The 16,457-nt window shown below is 50.2% G+C and overlaps 1 protein-coding gene, 1 long non-coding RNA gene and 1 pseudogene across 3 annotated transcripts in view; all 3 read left to right on the top strand.

Moving 5' to 3' along the window:
• LOC310697839 (inositol polyphosphate 5-phosphatase OCRL-like) overlaps positions 1-16,457 on the top strand; it is a 728,228-nt pseudogene that overhangs the window by 313,037 nt on the left and 398,734 nt on the right. The window lies entirely within an intron of this gene.
• LOC310697717 overlaps positions 1-16,457 on the top strand; it is a 471,107-nt gene that overhangs the window by 155,015 nt on the left and 299,635 nt on the right. The window lies entirely within an intron of this gene.
• Positions 1-16,457, top strand: part of LOC310697816 (inositol polyphosphate 5-phosphatase OCRL-like) — a gene marked incomplete at both ends in the record, with an annotated part of 52,713 nt that overhangs the window by 21,044 nt on the left and 15,212 nt on the right. The window lies entirely within an intron of this gene.

Raw genomic sequence — 16,457 nt, forward strand, 5'->3', positions numbered from 1 at the left:
CACTTCCACCATGTGCTCGTCGCCCACTGCCTCTGCTGGCACCCACGTGTTTTCCGACCAGGGCTCTCCTATGGGAGTCGGAACTTAACGGGTTAAGTTGTTCCCATGATGCCTCAGCATTCTGACGTCAGCTTTAGAAGCTGGGAGGAGTTTTTCTGTACTGTTCCTCTCGGTTTTTGAGAGAGAAGGACGCAGTTTTGTCATGGCTGCGAGAAGTCCTGGAGTTTTCTGAGAGATGATGAAATAAAGAGCTGTAAATGGACATTACTGTGCTCTGAGTATTTGTCTGAAGCTACGTGAAGCTACGTGACAGCTTTTACCGCTGTGAGTTACTCTGCTGAGGCGTGACTGGAAGAAGGAGCAGATCGTGCAGAGGAAGTGTGCCGGACCGGTCATAAAGAGCTAAGATGGGTCAACAAACCAATTAGCAAGTCACGCCTAATCAATAAATCTACAGGTTATGGACCTTGTAATTACCGCTTGTAAAGCTGTCACTGGAGGCTGTCAGAATGCCTGGATGTCTGCGTTCTGAGGCAGTTTGGCTGACGGAAGCAAAGGCCTGACTTTGAGGCAAGCAAGCAAGCTGAAAGACGCTGTGCTATGTCGCTGAAGTGCTGAGAGCAGCAGGAAACCGTTTCTCCACGGAGAGGAGCCAGGGGAGCTGGTGATCTGTGAGTACAGCTTGGGGCGCCTTGGGAGAACGGGAGACCATGGCAGAAGGCCACGATTCATATTCCGTCCCTTTCGAAAAATTGGATGGCAGCAACTGGGAGGAATATAGTAGAAAGCTGAAGGCATGGCTGGTGGCGAAGGGTCTTTGGGAGTCTGTGCAGGGTCCCCCACTTCCCACACCAGGGGCTGGAGCCACAGCAGCTGAGATAGCAGACGCCCGTAATTCTCAGAGGAGAAATCAGAAAGCCCTGGGAGCCATTGTGTTGAGCCTAGATGGTTCGCAGCTGCCTCTGGTGGAGGGCCTGGAGAATGCATGTGAGGCCTATCAAGCGTTGGAACGGGTGCATCACAGAACCACGGCTGGGGCAAAGATCCACACCACCAGACGCTTGTTTGAGATGAAGTTACGTCCTGGGGATAGCATCAGGAAGCATGTAACTGATATGCTGGCCGTGTTTAACCAGCTGCGACTGTTAAATATTAATTTTCCAGAGGAGCAGAAAGTGTACATTTTGCTCAGCTCTCTGGACAAGAGTTATGACAATCTGTGTCTAACTCTGGAGTCTCAGGATCCGCAACAGCTGACGCTGCATTACGTGGCGGGACGCTTGCAGGACGAAGAAGAAAAATGCAAGAAAGAGGGCAGAGCTGGCACCGGGAGCTCTGGGTGTAAGGGCGGAGCCAAGCCAGCGGAATGCACGGTTCAGGCTTTTTCCACTGTGCGTCGGTGCTACGTTTGTAATTCCATGGAACATCTGCGTCGTAATTAATTGCCCCCACCGGAGCAGAGAGGCAAGGCAGGATGTTGTCAAGGTCAACTCTCATGGGAACCAGTCGGGTTTCCATGGCAACCAGTCTGGGAGAACAGCCAGGCGTGGGGCTGAGTCAGGTGGACGTGACAAACATCAAGAGGAGACTTATCAAATTACTGCCAGTCTGGCATTGTTTCAGAACAGCTGTGAGAAAGGTTCTGAGTTTTGTTTTGTGATAGACTCTGCGGCTAATCGCAATTTGATTCCAGAGACCCCTGCTGTCGAGATGTGGAATTGCAGAGCAGTTCCGGCTGAAAAAACTGTACTTTTTGCAAATGGACAGAAACGACATGTAACTAACGTTGTAAATGTTTCTTTTTCTATTCTGCAGGAGAAGTTGGAGTGTTGTACCATTCCAGGGATACACCACTGTCTTTTGTCTGTACCTTATTTGTTAAAAAAGGGGTTTAAGGTTTGTTTTGAGGATGATGTCTGCACAATCTCCAAAGGAGGGAGGATGCTTGCCAAGGTTAAAAAGGGGCAGAATGATCTGTTCATTCTTAAAACGTCTCTGGAGGGTGAGGGGAAGGTTGAGAAAGCACAAGCCCTGCGTGCTACAATTCCCAATCATGTGTTATGTGCCCATGTTTGGCATGCTAGGATAGCTCATGGTTCTTTAGAAGAACTACAGACGCTACCTGAGGTCGCCAAAGGTTGTCACATTGTAGAATGTGGATGTGCTATAAGTTGTGAAGCATGCAGACATGCAAAGGTAAAAGGGTGCAGTTACCCAAAGGTGGAGAGGGTAACCACAAAACCTTTTGAACTGGTTCACATAGATCTGTTGGGTCCCGTAAAGGAACCAAGTCTGGGAGGGGCCAGGTTTCTGCTGATGATGCAGGATAACTTTACGCAGAATACCTGGACGCACGGTCTCAAATCCAAGGAAGATGCAGCACAACTGATCAAAGGTTGGATTGAGGAGGTGGAACTAAGGTTCTCCACCAGAGTGGAAGCTGTCACAAGTGACAGAGGAGCTCAGTTCACAGGTTCTGCTTTGCAGAAGTTCTTTCGCAAGAAAGGGATACGTCACACAGTGACTTCACCCAATCAGAGGGGGGAGGCAGAGCTCCGGTGTGAGGCTCTGGTCAAAACTGCACAGGTGTTGCTGAAAGATTCTGGGTTGCCACCAAAGTTTTGGCTGGAGGCAATCCGGTATGTGAGCTTCACCTGGAATCGTACCTACAATTCAATGGTAGGTGACACACCGTTTGGTTTGTTGCATGGCAGGAAACCCCAGATTCATTTTTTGCGCAGGTTTGGTTCGCATGCATCTGTGCCGGTGCCTGAAGTTTTGCAAGGGCCAGATGGATCCAAGTTCCGGAAAATGATCTTCTGTGGGTATGAGCCAGCAGCGCGTGCATGGAGGTTTGTGTTCCCATCAGGTGATCAGAGTAAGTTGCTGATCAGCAAACACGCTGAGTTCTACGAACAGGATGAAAGGTCAAAGACTCCTGTCAAGCGTGATGTTCTTTCAGAGTGTCTTTCTGATTCAGAACAGGAAGATTCTGGGGAGGAGGAAGGAGAGGCTGAGTCTGCTGATGACGATCAGGTCACTGACCAAGGTCAGGAGCAGGGTGGGGCATCTCCACAAGATGTTAAAAGAGAGGTTAAGAGTGAACCTAGTTCTCCGGTGAGTGTAATGGAGAGGATTCAAAGACGTTTTAAGTCAGAGGGGGAATCCCGTGATGCTGAGGACACACCTGCTGGTGATGGTGAGTCAGGGGAAGCATCTGAGTTTGTGCCCAGGCGATCCAGTCGCACAACGAAGGGTATTCCACCTGAAAGATATCAGGCTACAGGTGCGTGGGTAAGTTTCGCACAGTGTGAGTCTGAGAGGTATGTGGATGTTCCACAGGTATTGTCAGAATGTGATGCAGAGGGGGTATGGGAGTCAGAACTTAACGGGTTAAGTTGTTCCCATGATGCCTCAGCATTCTGACGTCAGCTTTAGAAGCTGGGAGGAGTTTTTCTGTACTGTTCCTCTCGGTTTTTGAGAGAGAAGGACGCAGTTTTGTCATGGCTGCGAGAAGTCCTGGAGTTTTCTGAGAGATGATGAAATAAAGAGCTGTAAATGGACATTACTGTGCTCTGAGTATTTGTCTGAAGCTACGTGAAGCTACGTGACAGCTTTTACCACTGTGAGTTACTCTGCTGAGGCGTGACTGGAAGAAGGAGCAGATCGTGCAGAGGAAGTGTGCCGGACCGGTCATAAAGAGCTAAGATGGGTCAACAAACCAATTAGCAAGTCACGCCTAATCAATAAATCTACATCTCCTTCCCACGCCACCAAGTACTGCACCTGCCGCCCTCGCCACCTTGAGTCCACTATCTCTGCTGCCGAGCTCTGGTGTTCCCTCTCTTCTACCTGTGGTTGTGGCAAGACTTCTACCTCCCGCCCCTCGAATTCCCGCCCCTCTCTGTGTGGTGAGAGTAAGGACCTTTGGAACACGGGATGTATTTTCATGTTGTCGGGCAACCTGAGCTTGAACGCCACTGGGTTTATCTGTTGTATGACTTCAAACGGGCCCAATCTTCTGGGCTGCAACTTCTTGCACCCTCCCTTAAAGGGTAACCCTTGAGTGGACAACCACACACGATCCCCCACCCTAATGGTTTCCCCTTCCCTCCGGTGTTTATCTGCTTGCTTCTTGTAACTGGCTTTGGCCCTTTCTAGGTTCGTCTTGAGCTGTTGATGTAACGCTTCCATTTCTTCCACAAACTGTTCAGCTGCAGGCACACTCCAGCTCTGTTCCTCATTACCCGGGAATGCCCTGGGATGACACCCATAATTGGCCAAGAAGGGGCTCATACCGGTGGACACATGTTCAGCATTATTGTACGCAAATTCTGCTAGCGCTAGTTTCTCTACCCAATCATTCTGCCTTTCGCTAACGTAGCAGCGTAAGTATTGCTGGAGAACACTGTTTGCCCTTTCCGCCTGCCCATTGGTTTCTGGGTGTCTCGCTGTCAAGAAGCTGACCTCGACTTGCAGTAGGCTCATGAGCTTCCTTCAGAACCGGGAAGTAAATTGTTTTCCGCGGTCAGACAAAACCCTCAAGGGGGCGCCATGCAGCCTGAAAATGTGTTCTACAAACAACCTTGCCGTTTCTTCTGCCGTCACTGCATGGGAGCAGGCGATAAAATGGCACATTTTGGTTAGCAAGTCGACTACTACCATCACTGCTGTTTTTCCCCTCGATTTGGGCAAATCCGCCATGAAATCAATTGACACCACCTCCCAGGGTTTGTTTGGCGTGGGTAAGGGTTCCAGCAAACCCACTCGCATCGTGCATTCCCCTTTGGCCCTCTGGCAGTGGTCACACCCTCTTACATATTCCCGTACATCCTCCCTCACCCGTGGCCACCAAAATTGTCGGGTCACCAGCATCATGGTTTTGTGTTGCCCAAAGTGCCCCGCTGTGGGGGTGTCATGTAGTTGTTTGAGTACCCTTCTTCTTAGAGCCTCCCCCAGTACGTACATCGCCCCCCTGTAGTACAACACACCTTCCTTCTCTTCAAACCCCTCTGGTGCTCCCCTCCCCTCTTGGAGTTCCCTGATTTTTGTCCGGGCGAATTCATCGTCCCTAGTGAGTCCGGCCAGTTCCCTCGTGCCCACTAGAGTACCCCCACACACCCATCGGTCCTCAGGTATGACGTGGCGGGTCTCCGGCGGCCCCTCTCCTTCGAAGTACTCTGGTTTCCGTGAGAGAGCGTCTGCTCTCACGTTTTGCTCGCCGGGCACATACTGGATTTCGAAGGAAAACTTGGAAAACTCCTGCGCCCAGCGGATCTGTCTCTGGTTGAGCACCCGTGCTGTCCGCCAATATTCCAAGTTCTTGTGATCTGTGCAGACCTGGATCTTATGCTGCGCCCATATCAGCAAATGGTGCCACCGACGAAAGGCGGCGTAAATTGCTAGCAGTTCTCTGTCGTACACGATGTAGTTTTGTTCCGACTTGCTCAGCTTCCTCGAGAAAAAGGCGCACGGTTTCCATTCTTGCTTGTTCAGTCCTGGCTGCAACAGAACCGCCCCGATGGCTCTGTCTGACACGTCCGTCTCCACCCTCATTGGTTTCTCCAAATCCACATGTAGTAATTGTTCCTCCGACGCGAATGCCTTCTTCAAATTTTCAAAGGATTGCTGGGTGTCATGGGAATTGGGGTTGCTTGTGTGTAAACCTCTAGCTGTTCCAAACTGCTTAGGGGTTGGTTGTGTCTTTCCCTGACTGAGCAGCCTGGGTGCTGCTGCTGCTCAGTCGCTCGACGAATCCGTGAGTGGGCGTCTCCTAAATTTCCTCCAGCATAAAAACTCCTTGACGGACAACCCTCGCCTCGCCTCTCTGCGCGTAACCCTTCTGCGCAGAGTGGGCGTGCCCAGTGGTGCCCCTCCACTCTCTTCACTGCCTTCAGTGCCAGAGTCTCAGAGCCTATCCTCCGAGATGCTTTCTCCCTCTTCCTTCTTCCTGGTGTCACCTGGACATTCTTCCCCAGATGCCGTTCCCTCTCTACCCTTACTCGTTCCTTCTTCTGCAGAATCGGGAAGCACCGCCTCTCCCCTCTGCTCCGATGTCAGTTCCCTGACATCCACCTCCTTCCCAGGGCCCTCCCCTCCCCCCGTCCTTCCCTCTGACGGTGACACAGGAAACCCTCGGAAAGAACTCGCCTCTCCATCTGACGATTCAAACACCCCTCTCCATTTGCTGCTGTCTCTCTCCTCTTCCCAATCTGCCCAGTCGGATTCTTCTTCGGGCCAACCCCCTCCCTCCTCTTCGGAGGTGGGAAAACCCGCAAACTCTTCCTCCTCATCGGTGGTGCCAAATTGCTCCCTCCAGAATCTCTCTGGTGGTTTGGGCTTTCTCGGGTACCTGCTATGAAACTCCTCCTGCAGGTACTCATCCCTCATTTCTTCTGCTGGGACCCATGCGTTTTCCTCAGCTGGCTCCCCCTCCCATGCTACCAAATACTCCCCCCTCCCCCCTTTCCACCTGGAATCGAGAATCTCAGCTGCATGTCCACTGAGTTCCCTTTCCTCCATCTGTGGATGCAAGGGTGTTTCATTTTGCTGACCCAGACCTTCCCTCCCTTCCCTGAACGGTGAAAGTAAGGACCTGTGAAACACAGGGTGCAGTTTCATGTGAGATGGCAATTTGAGCCTAAAGGCCACCGGATTAACTTGCTGGGCTACTTCGAAAGGTCCCAGCCTCTTTGGCCGTAGCTTCTTGCACCCTCCTTTGAACGGTAACCCTTTGGTGGACAACCACACCTGGTCCCCCACTCTTATGTTTTCTCCCTCCCTGCGGTGCCGGTCTGCCTGCCTCTTGTACACTTCTTTGGCTCTCTCCAGGTTTAACTTAAGCTGTTGGTGCAAAGCCTGCATCTCTTCCACAAACCTTTCCGCTGCGGGAACACTCCAACTTCCCTCCCCTTCCCCTGGAAAAGCCCTGGGGTGACACCCGTAATTTGCCATAAACGGGCTCATCCCTGTGGACACATGTTCTGCGTTATTGTATGCAAACTCAGCCAACGCTAATTTGTCCACCCAATCCTTCTCCCTCTCGTTGATGTAGCAGCGTAGATATTGTTGCAGCACGCTGTTGGCTCTCTCTGCCTGTCCGTTGGTCTCCGGATGCCTGGCCGTTGGGAACACCACCTCCACGTCCAGCAGACTCATAAGCTTTCTCTAGAATCGGGACGTGAATTGCCGGCCTCTGTCGGATAAAATCCTCATGGGTGCGCCATGCAACCTGAAAACATGCTCTACAAACAACTTGGCCGTTTCTTCTGCAGTCACCGCATGCGAGCACGCAATAAAATGGCACATTTTTGTCATCAAATCAACTACCACCATTACTGCCGTTTTCCCCCTGGCTTTGGGTAAATCAGTCATAAAGTCAATAGATACCACCTCCCATGGTCTCTCTGGTGTGGGTAAGGGTTCTAGTAACCCCGCAGGTGCCGACCTCTCCCCCTTCGCTCTCTGGCAAACCTGGCACCCTCGTACATACTGCTTCACATCCTCTCTCACCCGTGGCCACCAAAACTGCCTGGTGACTAGTAGCATAGTTTTATGTTGTCCAAAATGTCCTGCCGTGGGGTTGTCATGCATCTGTTTGAGTATTTTGCTTCTCAATTCCCCCTCAGGTATGTACAATGCCCCCCTAAAGTACAATGCTCCATCCTTAACTTCAAACCCCCCCCCCGAGTTTCCCCAGAGATACCAATTTCTCGCATCTTGGTTTGTGCATATTGATCATCCCTCGTCAACCCGGCTAGCTCTTGCCTCCCTACGAACACTCCCCCACACACCCATTTGTCCTCGGAAATGACATGACGTGCTTCTGGCCCTCCCTCCCCTTCCTCGTATTCGGGCTTGCGGGAGAGGGCATCTGCTCTGACATTTTCCTTCCCGGGCACGTACCTAATTTCAAAATTAAACTTGGAAAACTCTTGAGCCCACCGCACCTGTCGTTGGTTGAGCACTCTTGCCGTTCTCCAATATTCCAGGTTCTTGTGGTCAGTACACACCTGGACCTTGTGCTGTGCGCCTATGAGAAAATGTCGCCACCGTCGAAAAGCCTCGTGAATTGCCAGCAGTTCTCGATCGTACACTGTGTAGTTTTGCTCTGACTTGTTAAGCTTCCTGGAAAAGAAGGCACACGGTTTCCACTCCCCATTTGCCTGCTGGAGCAATATCCCCCCTACAGCTCTGTCTGATGCGTCCGTCTCTAGCCTTATCGGCTTCCGCAGATCCACGTGCAGGAGCTGCTCTTCCGACGCGAACGCCTTCTTAAGTTTTTCAAAGGAACCTTGGGCCTCCTCCGTCCATACAAACTTCTTCTTGCTGCTGAGACAATCCGTTATGGGTGCTGTTAGATGAGCGAAGTTCTTGATAAACTTCCTGTAGAAATTTGCAAACCCCAAGAACCTCTGCACATCCTTCCGGTTCTTGGGAGGCTTCCATTCTAGCACAGCCTGCACCTTGCCTGGGTCCATTGCCAGACCCTTGGCTGACAACCTGTAGCCCAGGAACTCCACCTCTCGTGCATGGAATTGGCATTTCTCCAGTTTGACCCACAGCTGATGCTCCTGCAGCCTTTTCAGCACTTCTCTGACATCTTTCACACGCTGCTCCTCATTCTCTGAGTAGATGAGTACGTCGTCCAGGAAAGCCACACAATTCTTGTACAGCAAGGACCCCAGCACGTGGTGCATGAAAGCTTGAAATGTGCTGGATCCTGATTGTAATCCGAAGGGCATAACTAAGTACTCAAAGGCTCCCAGAGGGGTGAACATGGTGGTTTTCCATTCATCCCCCTCCCTCATCCTTATCAAGTTGTACGCCCCCCAAAGGTCTAGCTTAATAAAAATCTTCCCCTTCCTCACCCTGGCCAAAATGTCATCAATCCTGGGCATAGGGAAGGTCACAGGTTCCGACACCCGGTTCACGGACCTGAAATCTACGACCAAGCGTAGTTCTTTGGAGTCTCTCTTGTCCACAAAGAACACTGGACTGCCCCCACCGCCCTTGATTCACGTATAAAGCCCCTCTTCAGATTCTTGTCAATGAACTTCCGCAACTCCTGCATCTCCCTGTCTGACATGGCATACAGCTTACCCACTGGTAACTGAGCCCCTGGGAGTAGGTTGATTTGACAGTCAAAGGGCCAGTGAGGGGGTAGTCTATCTGCCTCTCTCTCGCTGAAGACTTCTTCCAGGTCTGCATACTGAGGTGGTACTCTCCCCTTTTCTCCCACCACCATCCCTGCCACCCTGGCTACTGCCATCCTCGAGGTTTCCCCTCCGTGGCAATGCTCTATGCAGTGAGCTGACCCAAAGGTGACTGTCCGCTGGTGCCACCCTACTACTGGATCGTGCAGTGCCAGCCAACTCATTCCCAGTATGATGGGTGGTCCTGCTAGGGTGGCTACGTGAAAGGCAATGGTCTCAGTGTGTCTGGAAACTGTCATTTTCATGGGAGGGGTCTGGTGGGTTACTTCCCCTCCCAAAAGTTCTCTCCCATCTATCGTGGTTACTTGCAGGGGATGTTCTAAAGGCACCACCTGGAGCTGGTGTTCTAGCGCAAAATCCTTGCTAAAGAAGTTGCAAGAGCTGCCTGAATCCAGCAGCGCCTTCACTTTGATGGGGTGTCCGTTTGGGAGTTCTAGCACCACCTCTATAGCGATGGCTGCTCGGGGGGGGGGGTCTGGTTTGGGCACTTCTACTGGTTGCTCGCCTGGCTGCTTGCCCTCCTTCCTGCAGCCAAGCCTTGCCGTTTCCCGGCTCCTCCTTCTTTTCCTCCTCACTCCCCACTGCCCCCACCATTCCTTGCCACGCCTTCTTCTGCGGGCATGCTCTGGCAAAATGTCCCGGCTGCTGGCATAGGAAACACCTCTTACTGGTTTTCCCCTCCTTCTTCCGCACCTCGCTGGAGTTTGAAAATCCACGCGCGCTCACCCCTCCAATCTCCATTGGCTCCTCGGGCGGCACTGCCGACGCTGGCATGTCTGGAATCCGGTTGTCATGCCAACGCTCTGCTCTCCCTTCCCGCCTTTCCAGAGCGTGCGTCTCTTGTCTAACTCCCACAGCGAGCACCAACTTGGTCAGCTGGTCCATCGATTGCGGGCGGGGTGAGCGGGAAAGTTCGTCTCTCACCCAAGGGGATAAGCCCTCCTCAAACAACATTTGTACTGGTTCCGAACTCAGATCCCACCCAGGTTTATGGATCAGCATAGCAAATCTCGACCAGTACTCTCTCACTGACTGGTTTCCTTGTTTGCACCCCATCAGTTCTTTGCGCGTCACACTCAGTTCCACATCGCTCGAGAACATGTGGTCCATCGCGGAAAAGAACTTTCTCAGGTCCTTCAAGGCAGCGTTCTCCGCTGCCATTAAGGGTCGAACCCAATCTCTGGCGCACCCCTCCAGGTGCCCCACCACGAAAGCAACTCTTCCCCCATCATCGGCAAAGTCATCGTACTGCAGCTCCAATGCATACTGCACTTCTGTCTTAAAAGCGTTATAATCTCTGGGGTTGCCCCCAAACTTCTGCACAAGTCCCGGTACCTTTCTTGCGATGGGGATAATCTTCCCCTGTGCGTCATGTGTCCTCCTTTCATCCAGCCGTGCCGCTAGTAGAGCCAGTTGCTGCTCCAGGTCTCAGTTTCTCTCCTCAAGACTCTGTCCACCTCTGGCTCCCTCTCCTGCGCCTGCTCCTTCTGTTTGACTCATGACTGTTCCCCAGTGCTCTTGCACACAAGCAACGTAAGGCACTCACGGATTGCTGTCACGGGAATTGGGGTTGCTTGTGTGTAAACCTCTAGCTGTTCCAAACTGCTTAGGGGTTGGTTGTGTCTTTCCCTGACTGAGCAGCCTGGGTGCTGCTGCTGCTCAGTCGCTCGACGAATCCGTGAGTGGGCGTCTCCTAAATTTCCTCCAGCATAAAAACTCCTTGACGGACAACCTTCGCCTCGCCTCTCTGCGCGTAACCCTTCTGCGCAGAGTGGGCGTGCCCAGTGGTGCCCCTCCACTCTCTTCACTGCCTTCAGTGCCAGAGTCTCGGAGCCTATCCTCCGAGATGCGTTCTCCCTCTTCCTTCTTCCTGGTGTCACCTGGACATTCTTCCCCAGATGCCGTTCTCTCTCTACCCTTACTCGTTCCTTCTTCTGCAGAATTGGGAAGCACCGCCTCTCCCCTCTGCTCTGATGTCAGTTCCCTGACACTGGGCTTCCTCCGTCCACACAAACTTTCTTTTACTACTGAGACAGTCCGTGATTGGGGCAGTCAAGTGCGCAAAGTTCTTGATGAACTTCCTGTAGAAATTGCCAAAACCTAGGAACCTCTGCACATCCTTTCGTGTCTTTGGGGTCTTTCACTCTAATACTGCTTGCACCTTGCTTGGGTCCATCGCTAAGCCTTTGTCAGATAACTTGTACCCCAGGAACTCCACCTCTCGGGCATGAAACGGACATTTCTCTAGCTTGACCCACAACTGGTGTTTCTGCAAATGTTGTAGCACTTCCCTGACATCTCTCACATGTTGTTCCTCATTTTCTGAATAAATCAAGACGTCGTCCAGGAAAGCTACACAGTTCTTGTAAAGCAGAGACCCCAACACATGGTGCATGAAAGCTTGAAAACAGGCGGAGCCTGACTGTAATCTGAAAGGCATAACGAGATATTCAAAAGCCCCCAGGGGTGTGAACATGGTGGTCTTCCATTCATCCCCCTCTCTCATCCGGATTAAGTTGTAAGCCCCCCTCAGATCTAGCTTGGTGAAAATCTTTCCCTTCCTCACTCTCGTCAGAATGTCATCAATTCTGGGCATCGGGAAAGTCACAGGTTCTGACACCAAATTTACCCCCCTAAAGTCCACGACCAGCCTCGGTTTATCAGTGTCCTTTTTGTCCACAAAAAATACTGGACTGCCCCCCACTGCCTTGGACTCTCTTATAAACCCTCTCTTTAGGTTCTTGTCGATAAAGTCCCGTAACTCCTTCATCTCTCTGTCTGACATGGCATACAGCTTACCCACCGGCAGCTGCGCCCCAGGGAGCAAATTGATCTGGCAATCGAACGGCCTGTGGGGTGGCAGTCTATCTGCCTCCTTTTCACTAAAAACCTCCTTCAGATCAGCATATTGCGGTGGCACCTTCCCTTTACCCTCCACTGCAGTGCTTGCCACTCTGGCTACGCTCATCCTTGGTGTTTCCCCTCCTAGGCAGTGCTGCAGGCAGTAGTCAGACCCAAAGCTGACGGTCCTCTGATGCCACACCACCACCGGATCATGTTGCACTAACCAGCTCATCCCTAATATTATTGGGGGACCCGCTAATGAGGCAACGTGGAAGGCGATTGTCTCTGAGTGCCTAGACACTCTCATTCTCATTGGTGGGGTCTGGTGGGTAACTTCCCCCCCAATCAGCTCCCTCCCATCAATGGTGGTGACTTGCAGAGGTGCATCCAAAGGTAGCAGGTGAAGCTGATGCTCTAAGGCAAAGTCCCTGCTAAAAAAATTGCATGAGCTTCCTGAGTCCAGCATACCTTGAACCTTCACTGCGTGCCCATTTGGGAGCTCAAGCACCACCTCAATGGCAATTGCTGCTCTTGGAGAATCTGGTTTGGGCACATTCATTGGTTGTTGGCTCGGCTGCTGTGCCCGCTGATTGGCAGCCAAGCGTTTCCGTTTCCCTGCTCCGGAGTCTGGGGTTCCTCCTCCTCGCCCCCCACGGCCCCCACCATTGCTTGCCAGGCCTTTCTTTGTGGGCAGACTCTGGCAAAATGTCCTGGCCTTTGGCAAAGGAAACATTTCTTGGTCGTTTTTACACCCTTTCCCTCCTTTTTGCGACTCCCGCTGGCGTTTGAAACTTCCTGGGCGCGTGCACCGCCTATTTCCATTGGCTCCGCCGGCGGGGAAGGCTGCCTAGGTATTCTAGGAATGCGGTAGTCATGACAACGCTGCTCTCTCCCTTCCCGCCTCTCCTGAGCCCGCGCTTCCTGTCTTACTCCAATCGCAAGGGCTGCCTTGGTCAGCTGGTCCATAGACTGTGGGCGGGGTGCGCGTGAAAGCTCATCCTTGACCGTTGGTGACAGCCCCTCCTCAAATAGCATTTGTATGGGTTCCGCGTCCAGCTGCCACCCCAGACGATGAACAATCATGGCAAAACGTGACCAATAGTCTCTAACTGACCCTTCTCCCTGCTTACAGCTTAGCAGTTCCCGTTTGGTCACACTCTGCTGCACATCGCTACTGAACATAGCATCCATCGCCTGAAAGAATTTCGATAGATCCTCCATGGCGTCATTCTGCGTCGCCATAAGCGGTCGAATCCACTCTCTCGCCCCGTCCTCCAAGTGCCCCACAATATAAGCAACTTTGGCTGCATCATTTTCAAAATCATTTCTCTGCAGCTTCAAGGCATATTCTATTTCTGTTCTAAACGCCCCATACTCTTGAGGCTTTCCCCCAAACTTGTGCACCAGTCCCGGTACCTTCCTCGCTATGGGGGTGGGTTTCCCCTGGGCATCCAGCGACCGTCGCTCCTCCAGCCTCGCCGTCAGGATGGCTATGTGCTCTTCCAAATCGCAGTTTCTCTCCTCCAGCGATTGGCCTCCAGCCGCCCCTCCCGTGGCTCCAGCTCCTCCGGTCTTACTCATGATGCCCCCTTCTGCTTGTTGCGCACGAGCAACTTTCAGGGACAGACAGATTGCTGTAGTGGTTGGGAGTTACTCGTGCGTAATCCTGCTCCGTTTGAGCGTCGGATTGCCTGGTTAAACCCTCCGGACTGCGCAGCCCATCTTAGCGTGGCTGCCCTTAGTCACTCGTAGAATCTGTCTGTGGGCGTTTCTTAAAGCGTTGCCAACATAAGAGTTGTTTGACGCCCAATCGTTTCCGCCTCTCACTGCGCGGGAGTCTCCTGCGCAGGGTGGGCGTGGGCAGCAGGGTGCTTGGGCTCTCCTTGCTAACTTCCAACGAAGAGTCTTGGAGCCCCTGCACCTCCCTGTCCCGTTGCTCTTCCTGATCCCTGGTGTTACACTCATTCTCTTCCCCTTCTTCCCGGCTGAGTCTCCCTCTAGTGCTTGGACCTTCCCCTGCAGAATCTGAGACCCTTTCCTTCTCCCGTGCCTCTGATGGCAGTTCCCTGACACATTGTTAGGCCGAATTGCTGTGATAAAAATGAATGTATTGCCGAGGATGTTGTTTTTGTTTCAAACATTGCAAATTTTGGATAAGATGGATTGTTTCAAGAAGTGGCAGAAAGATATTTCCAGATTTGTTTGGCAGGGCAAGAAGCCTCGAATAAAATTTAAGATATTAACTGATGCCAAAGAAAGAGGTGGATTTGCCCTGCCAGACCTTAAACTTTATTATGAATCAGCTGCTTTTTGCTGGCTGAGAGAATGGCTGCTTCTTGAAAACACGGACGTGTTGGATTTAGAAGGTTTCAATAATGCATTTGGCTGGCATGCATATTTGTGGTATGATAAGGTAAAAGCACATAAAGCGTTTAAAAGTCATATTGTTAGAAAAGCATTGTTTAATGTTTGGATAAGATATAAGGATTTGTTAGAAAAGAAAACCCCAAGATGGTTGTCACCAATGGAAGCGAAGGCACAGAAAAAACTCAATATGGAGGCCAAATGGCCGAAATATTGGGAAATTCTGGAACAAGATGGAGAATAAAATTGCAGAGCTTTGAAAAATTGAAAAACAAAGTGCGAGATTGGCTCCATTATTATCAAATAATGGAGGCATACAATTTGGACAAAAAAGTTGGTTTCCAGGTGGAAAAATCAAAATTGGAAACAGAATTGTTAGATCCAAAAATTAAGAATTTGTCAAGAATGTATAACTTGCTGTTGAAATGGAACACTCAGGATGTAATGGTGAAATCAGCTATGATTAAATGGGCACAAGATGTTGGACATAACATATTGATGGCTGACTGGGAACAGTTATGGACCACAGGTATGAAATTCACAGCATGTAATGCCCTAAGAGAAAATTTAATGAAAATGATTTATAGGTGGTACATGACACCAGTCAAGCTGGCAAAAATTTACCATTTGCCCGACAATAAATGTTGGAAATGTAATGAGACTGAAGGTACATTCTTTCACCTTTGGTGGACATGCCCAAGGATTAAGACATTCTGGGAGATTATTTATAATGAAATGAAAAAGATATTCAAATATACCTTTCTGAAGAAACCAGAGGCCTTTCTCCTGGGCATGGTCGGCCAAATGGTGCTAAAGAAGGATAGAACTTTTTTTATGTATGCAACAACAGCAGCAAGAATACTGATTGCGAAGTATTGGAAGACACAAGATTTACCCACCCGGGAAGAATGGCAGATGAAGTTGATGGACTACATGGAATTGGCGGAAATGACTGGCAGAATCCGAGACCAGGGAGAAGAGTCGGTGGAAGAAGACTGGAAAAAGTTTAAAGACTACTTACAGAAATACTGTAAAATTAATGAATGTTAGAAAAATGTTGGAATGGAGTTATATGGCTTTAGTAGAAATGTTATAAGGAACTAAGTATAAATAGATTAATAGAGTATTAAAGGAAAAAATAAGGTTAGAATGTGTTAAGATAATTATAGGATAGAAAACAGAGGAAGATGGAAAGGAATTGCTGAAAAAATTAACAGAAGTGGAACACAAAAAGGGAGGTGTGAGGAGGTCATTGAAATAAGTGAATGAAAGATAAGATATCGAAATTGTTTGATGTCAATTTGATGTTGTTTGATGTGTTTTTTGTTCTGTTTTGTTAGTCTAATGTGTTAGTGTTTTGTAGTGTTTTTGTATTGTATTGTATTGTTCTTTTTTGTATTGTTTAAACTGTTGGAAAAGTAATAAATATTATTTTTTTAAAAAAATAAAAAATTGCACCAATGGTTTATATGGATCTCTCCGTTTCAACAGCCTGATCGGTATATCTTTAAAAATAATTATATAATTCCCATTGATATTCAATCTTTTTTCTCTGTTCTTCTGCAAGATCATATTTCTCATTTCTCTGTCCTTGACTATAATTAGACAGTCTCCTGGGAATTTCCTTGTCTTGGTTGTTCTTATCTTCATTCTAAATGCAGTTTGCACTGTCATAGCTACCTCCTCTGGTTGAAGTTCTAACCATTGTGCTATTTCTGCAATCAGTCTCTCTTTAATATTTTCACCCTGTATCTCTGGTACGGCTCTCAACCTCAAATTGGTCTCCCGCTGCCTCAATTCATTCATAGCAATCGCATCTGTCAGGGCCTCAGGAACAGAGGCACAGGGGAGAGAGGAAATGGAGAGCGAAGGGGAAGAATCGGAGGGGAGCGTAGGGGGGTATAGCAGTGACCCGAGAGATTCCATGAGCTTCTCCAGCGAATCAGAAGATTCCCAGAAGGAGGCGCCGATTGTCAGGGCAAGGGGGGCCAGCGGGGACTCCCAAAGCAGCAGCTGGAGATCAGGGCCAGCTTC

This window comes from Podarcis liolepis (genome assembly GCF_965112155.1).
Source record: "Podarcis liolepis genome assembly, chromosome: W".
NCBI lineage: Eukaryota > Metazoa > Chordata > Lepidosauria > Squamata > Lacertidae > Podarcis > Podarcis liolepis.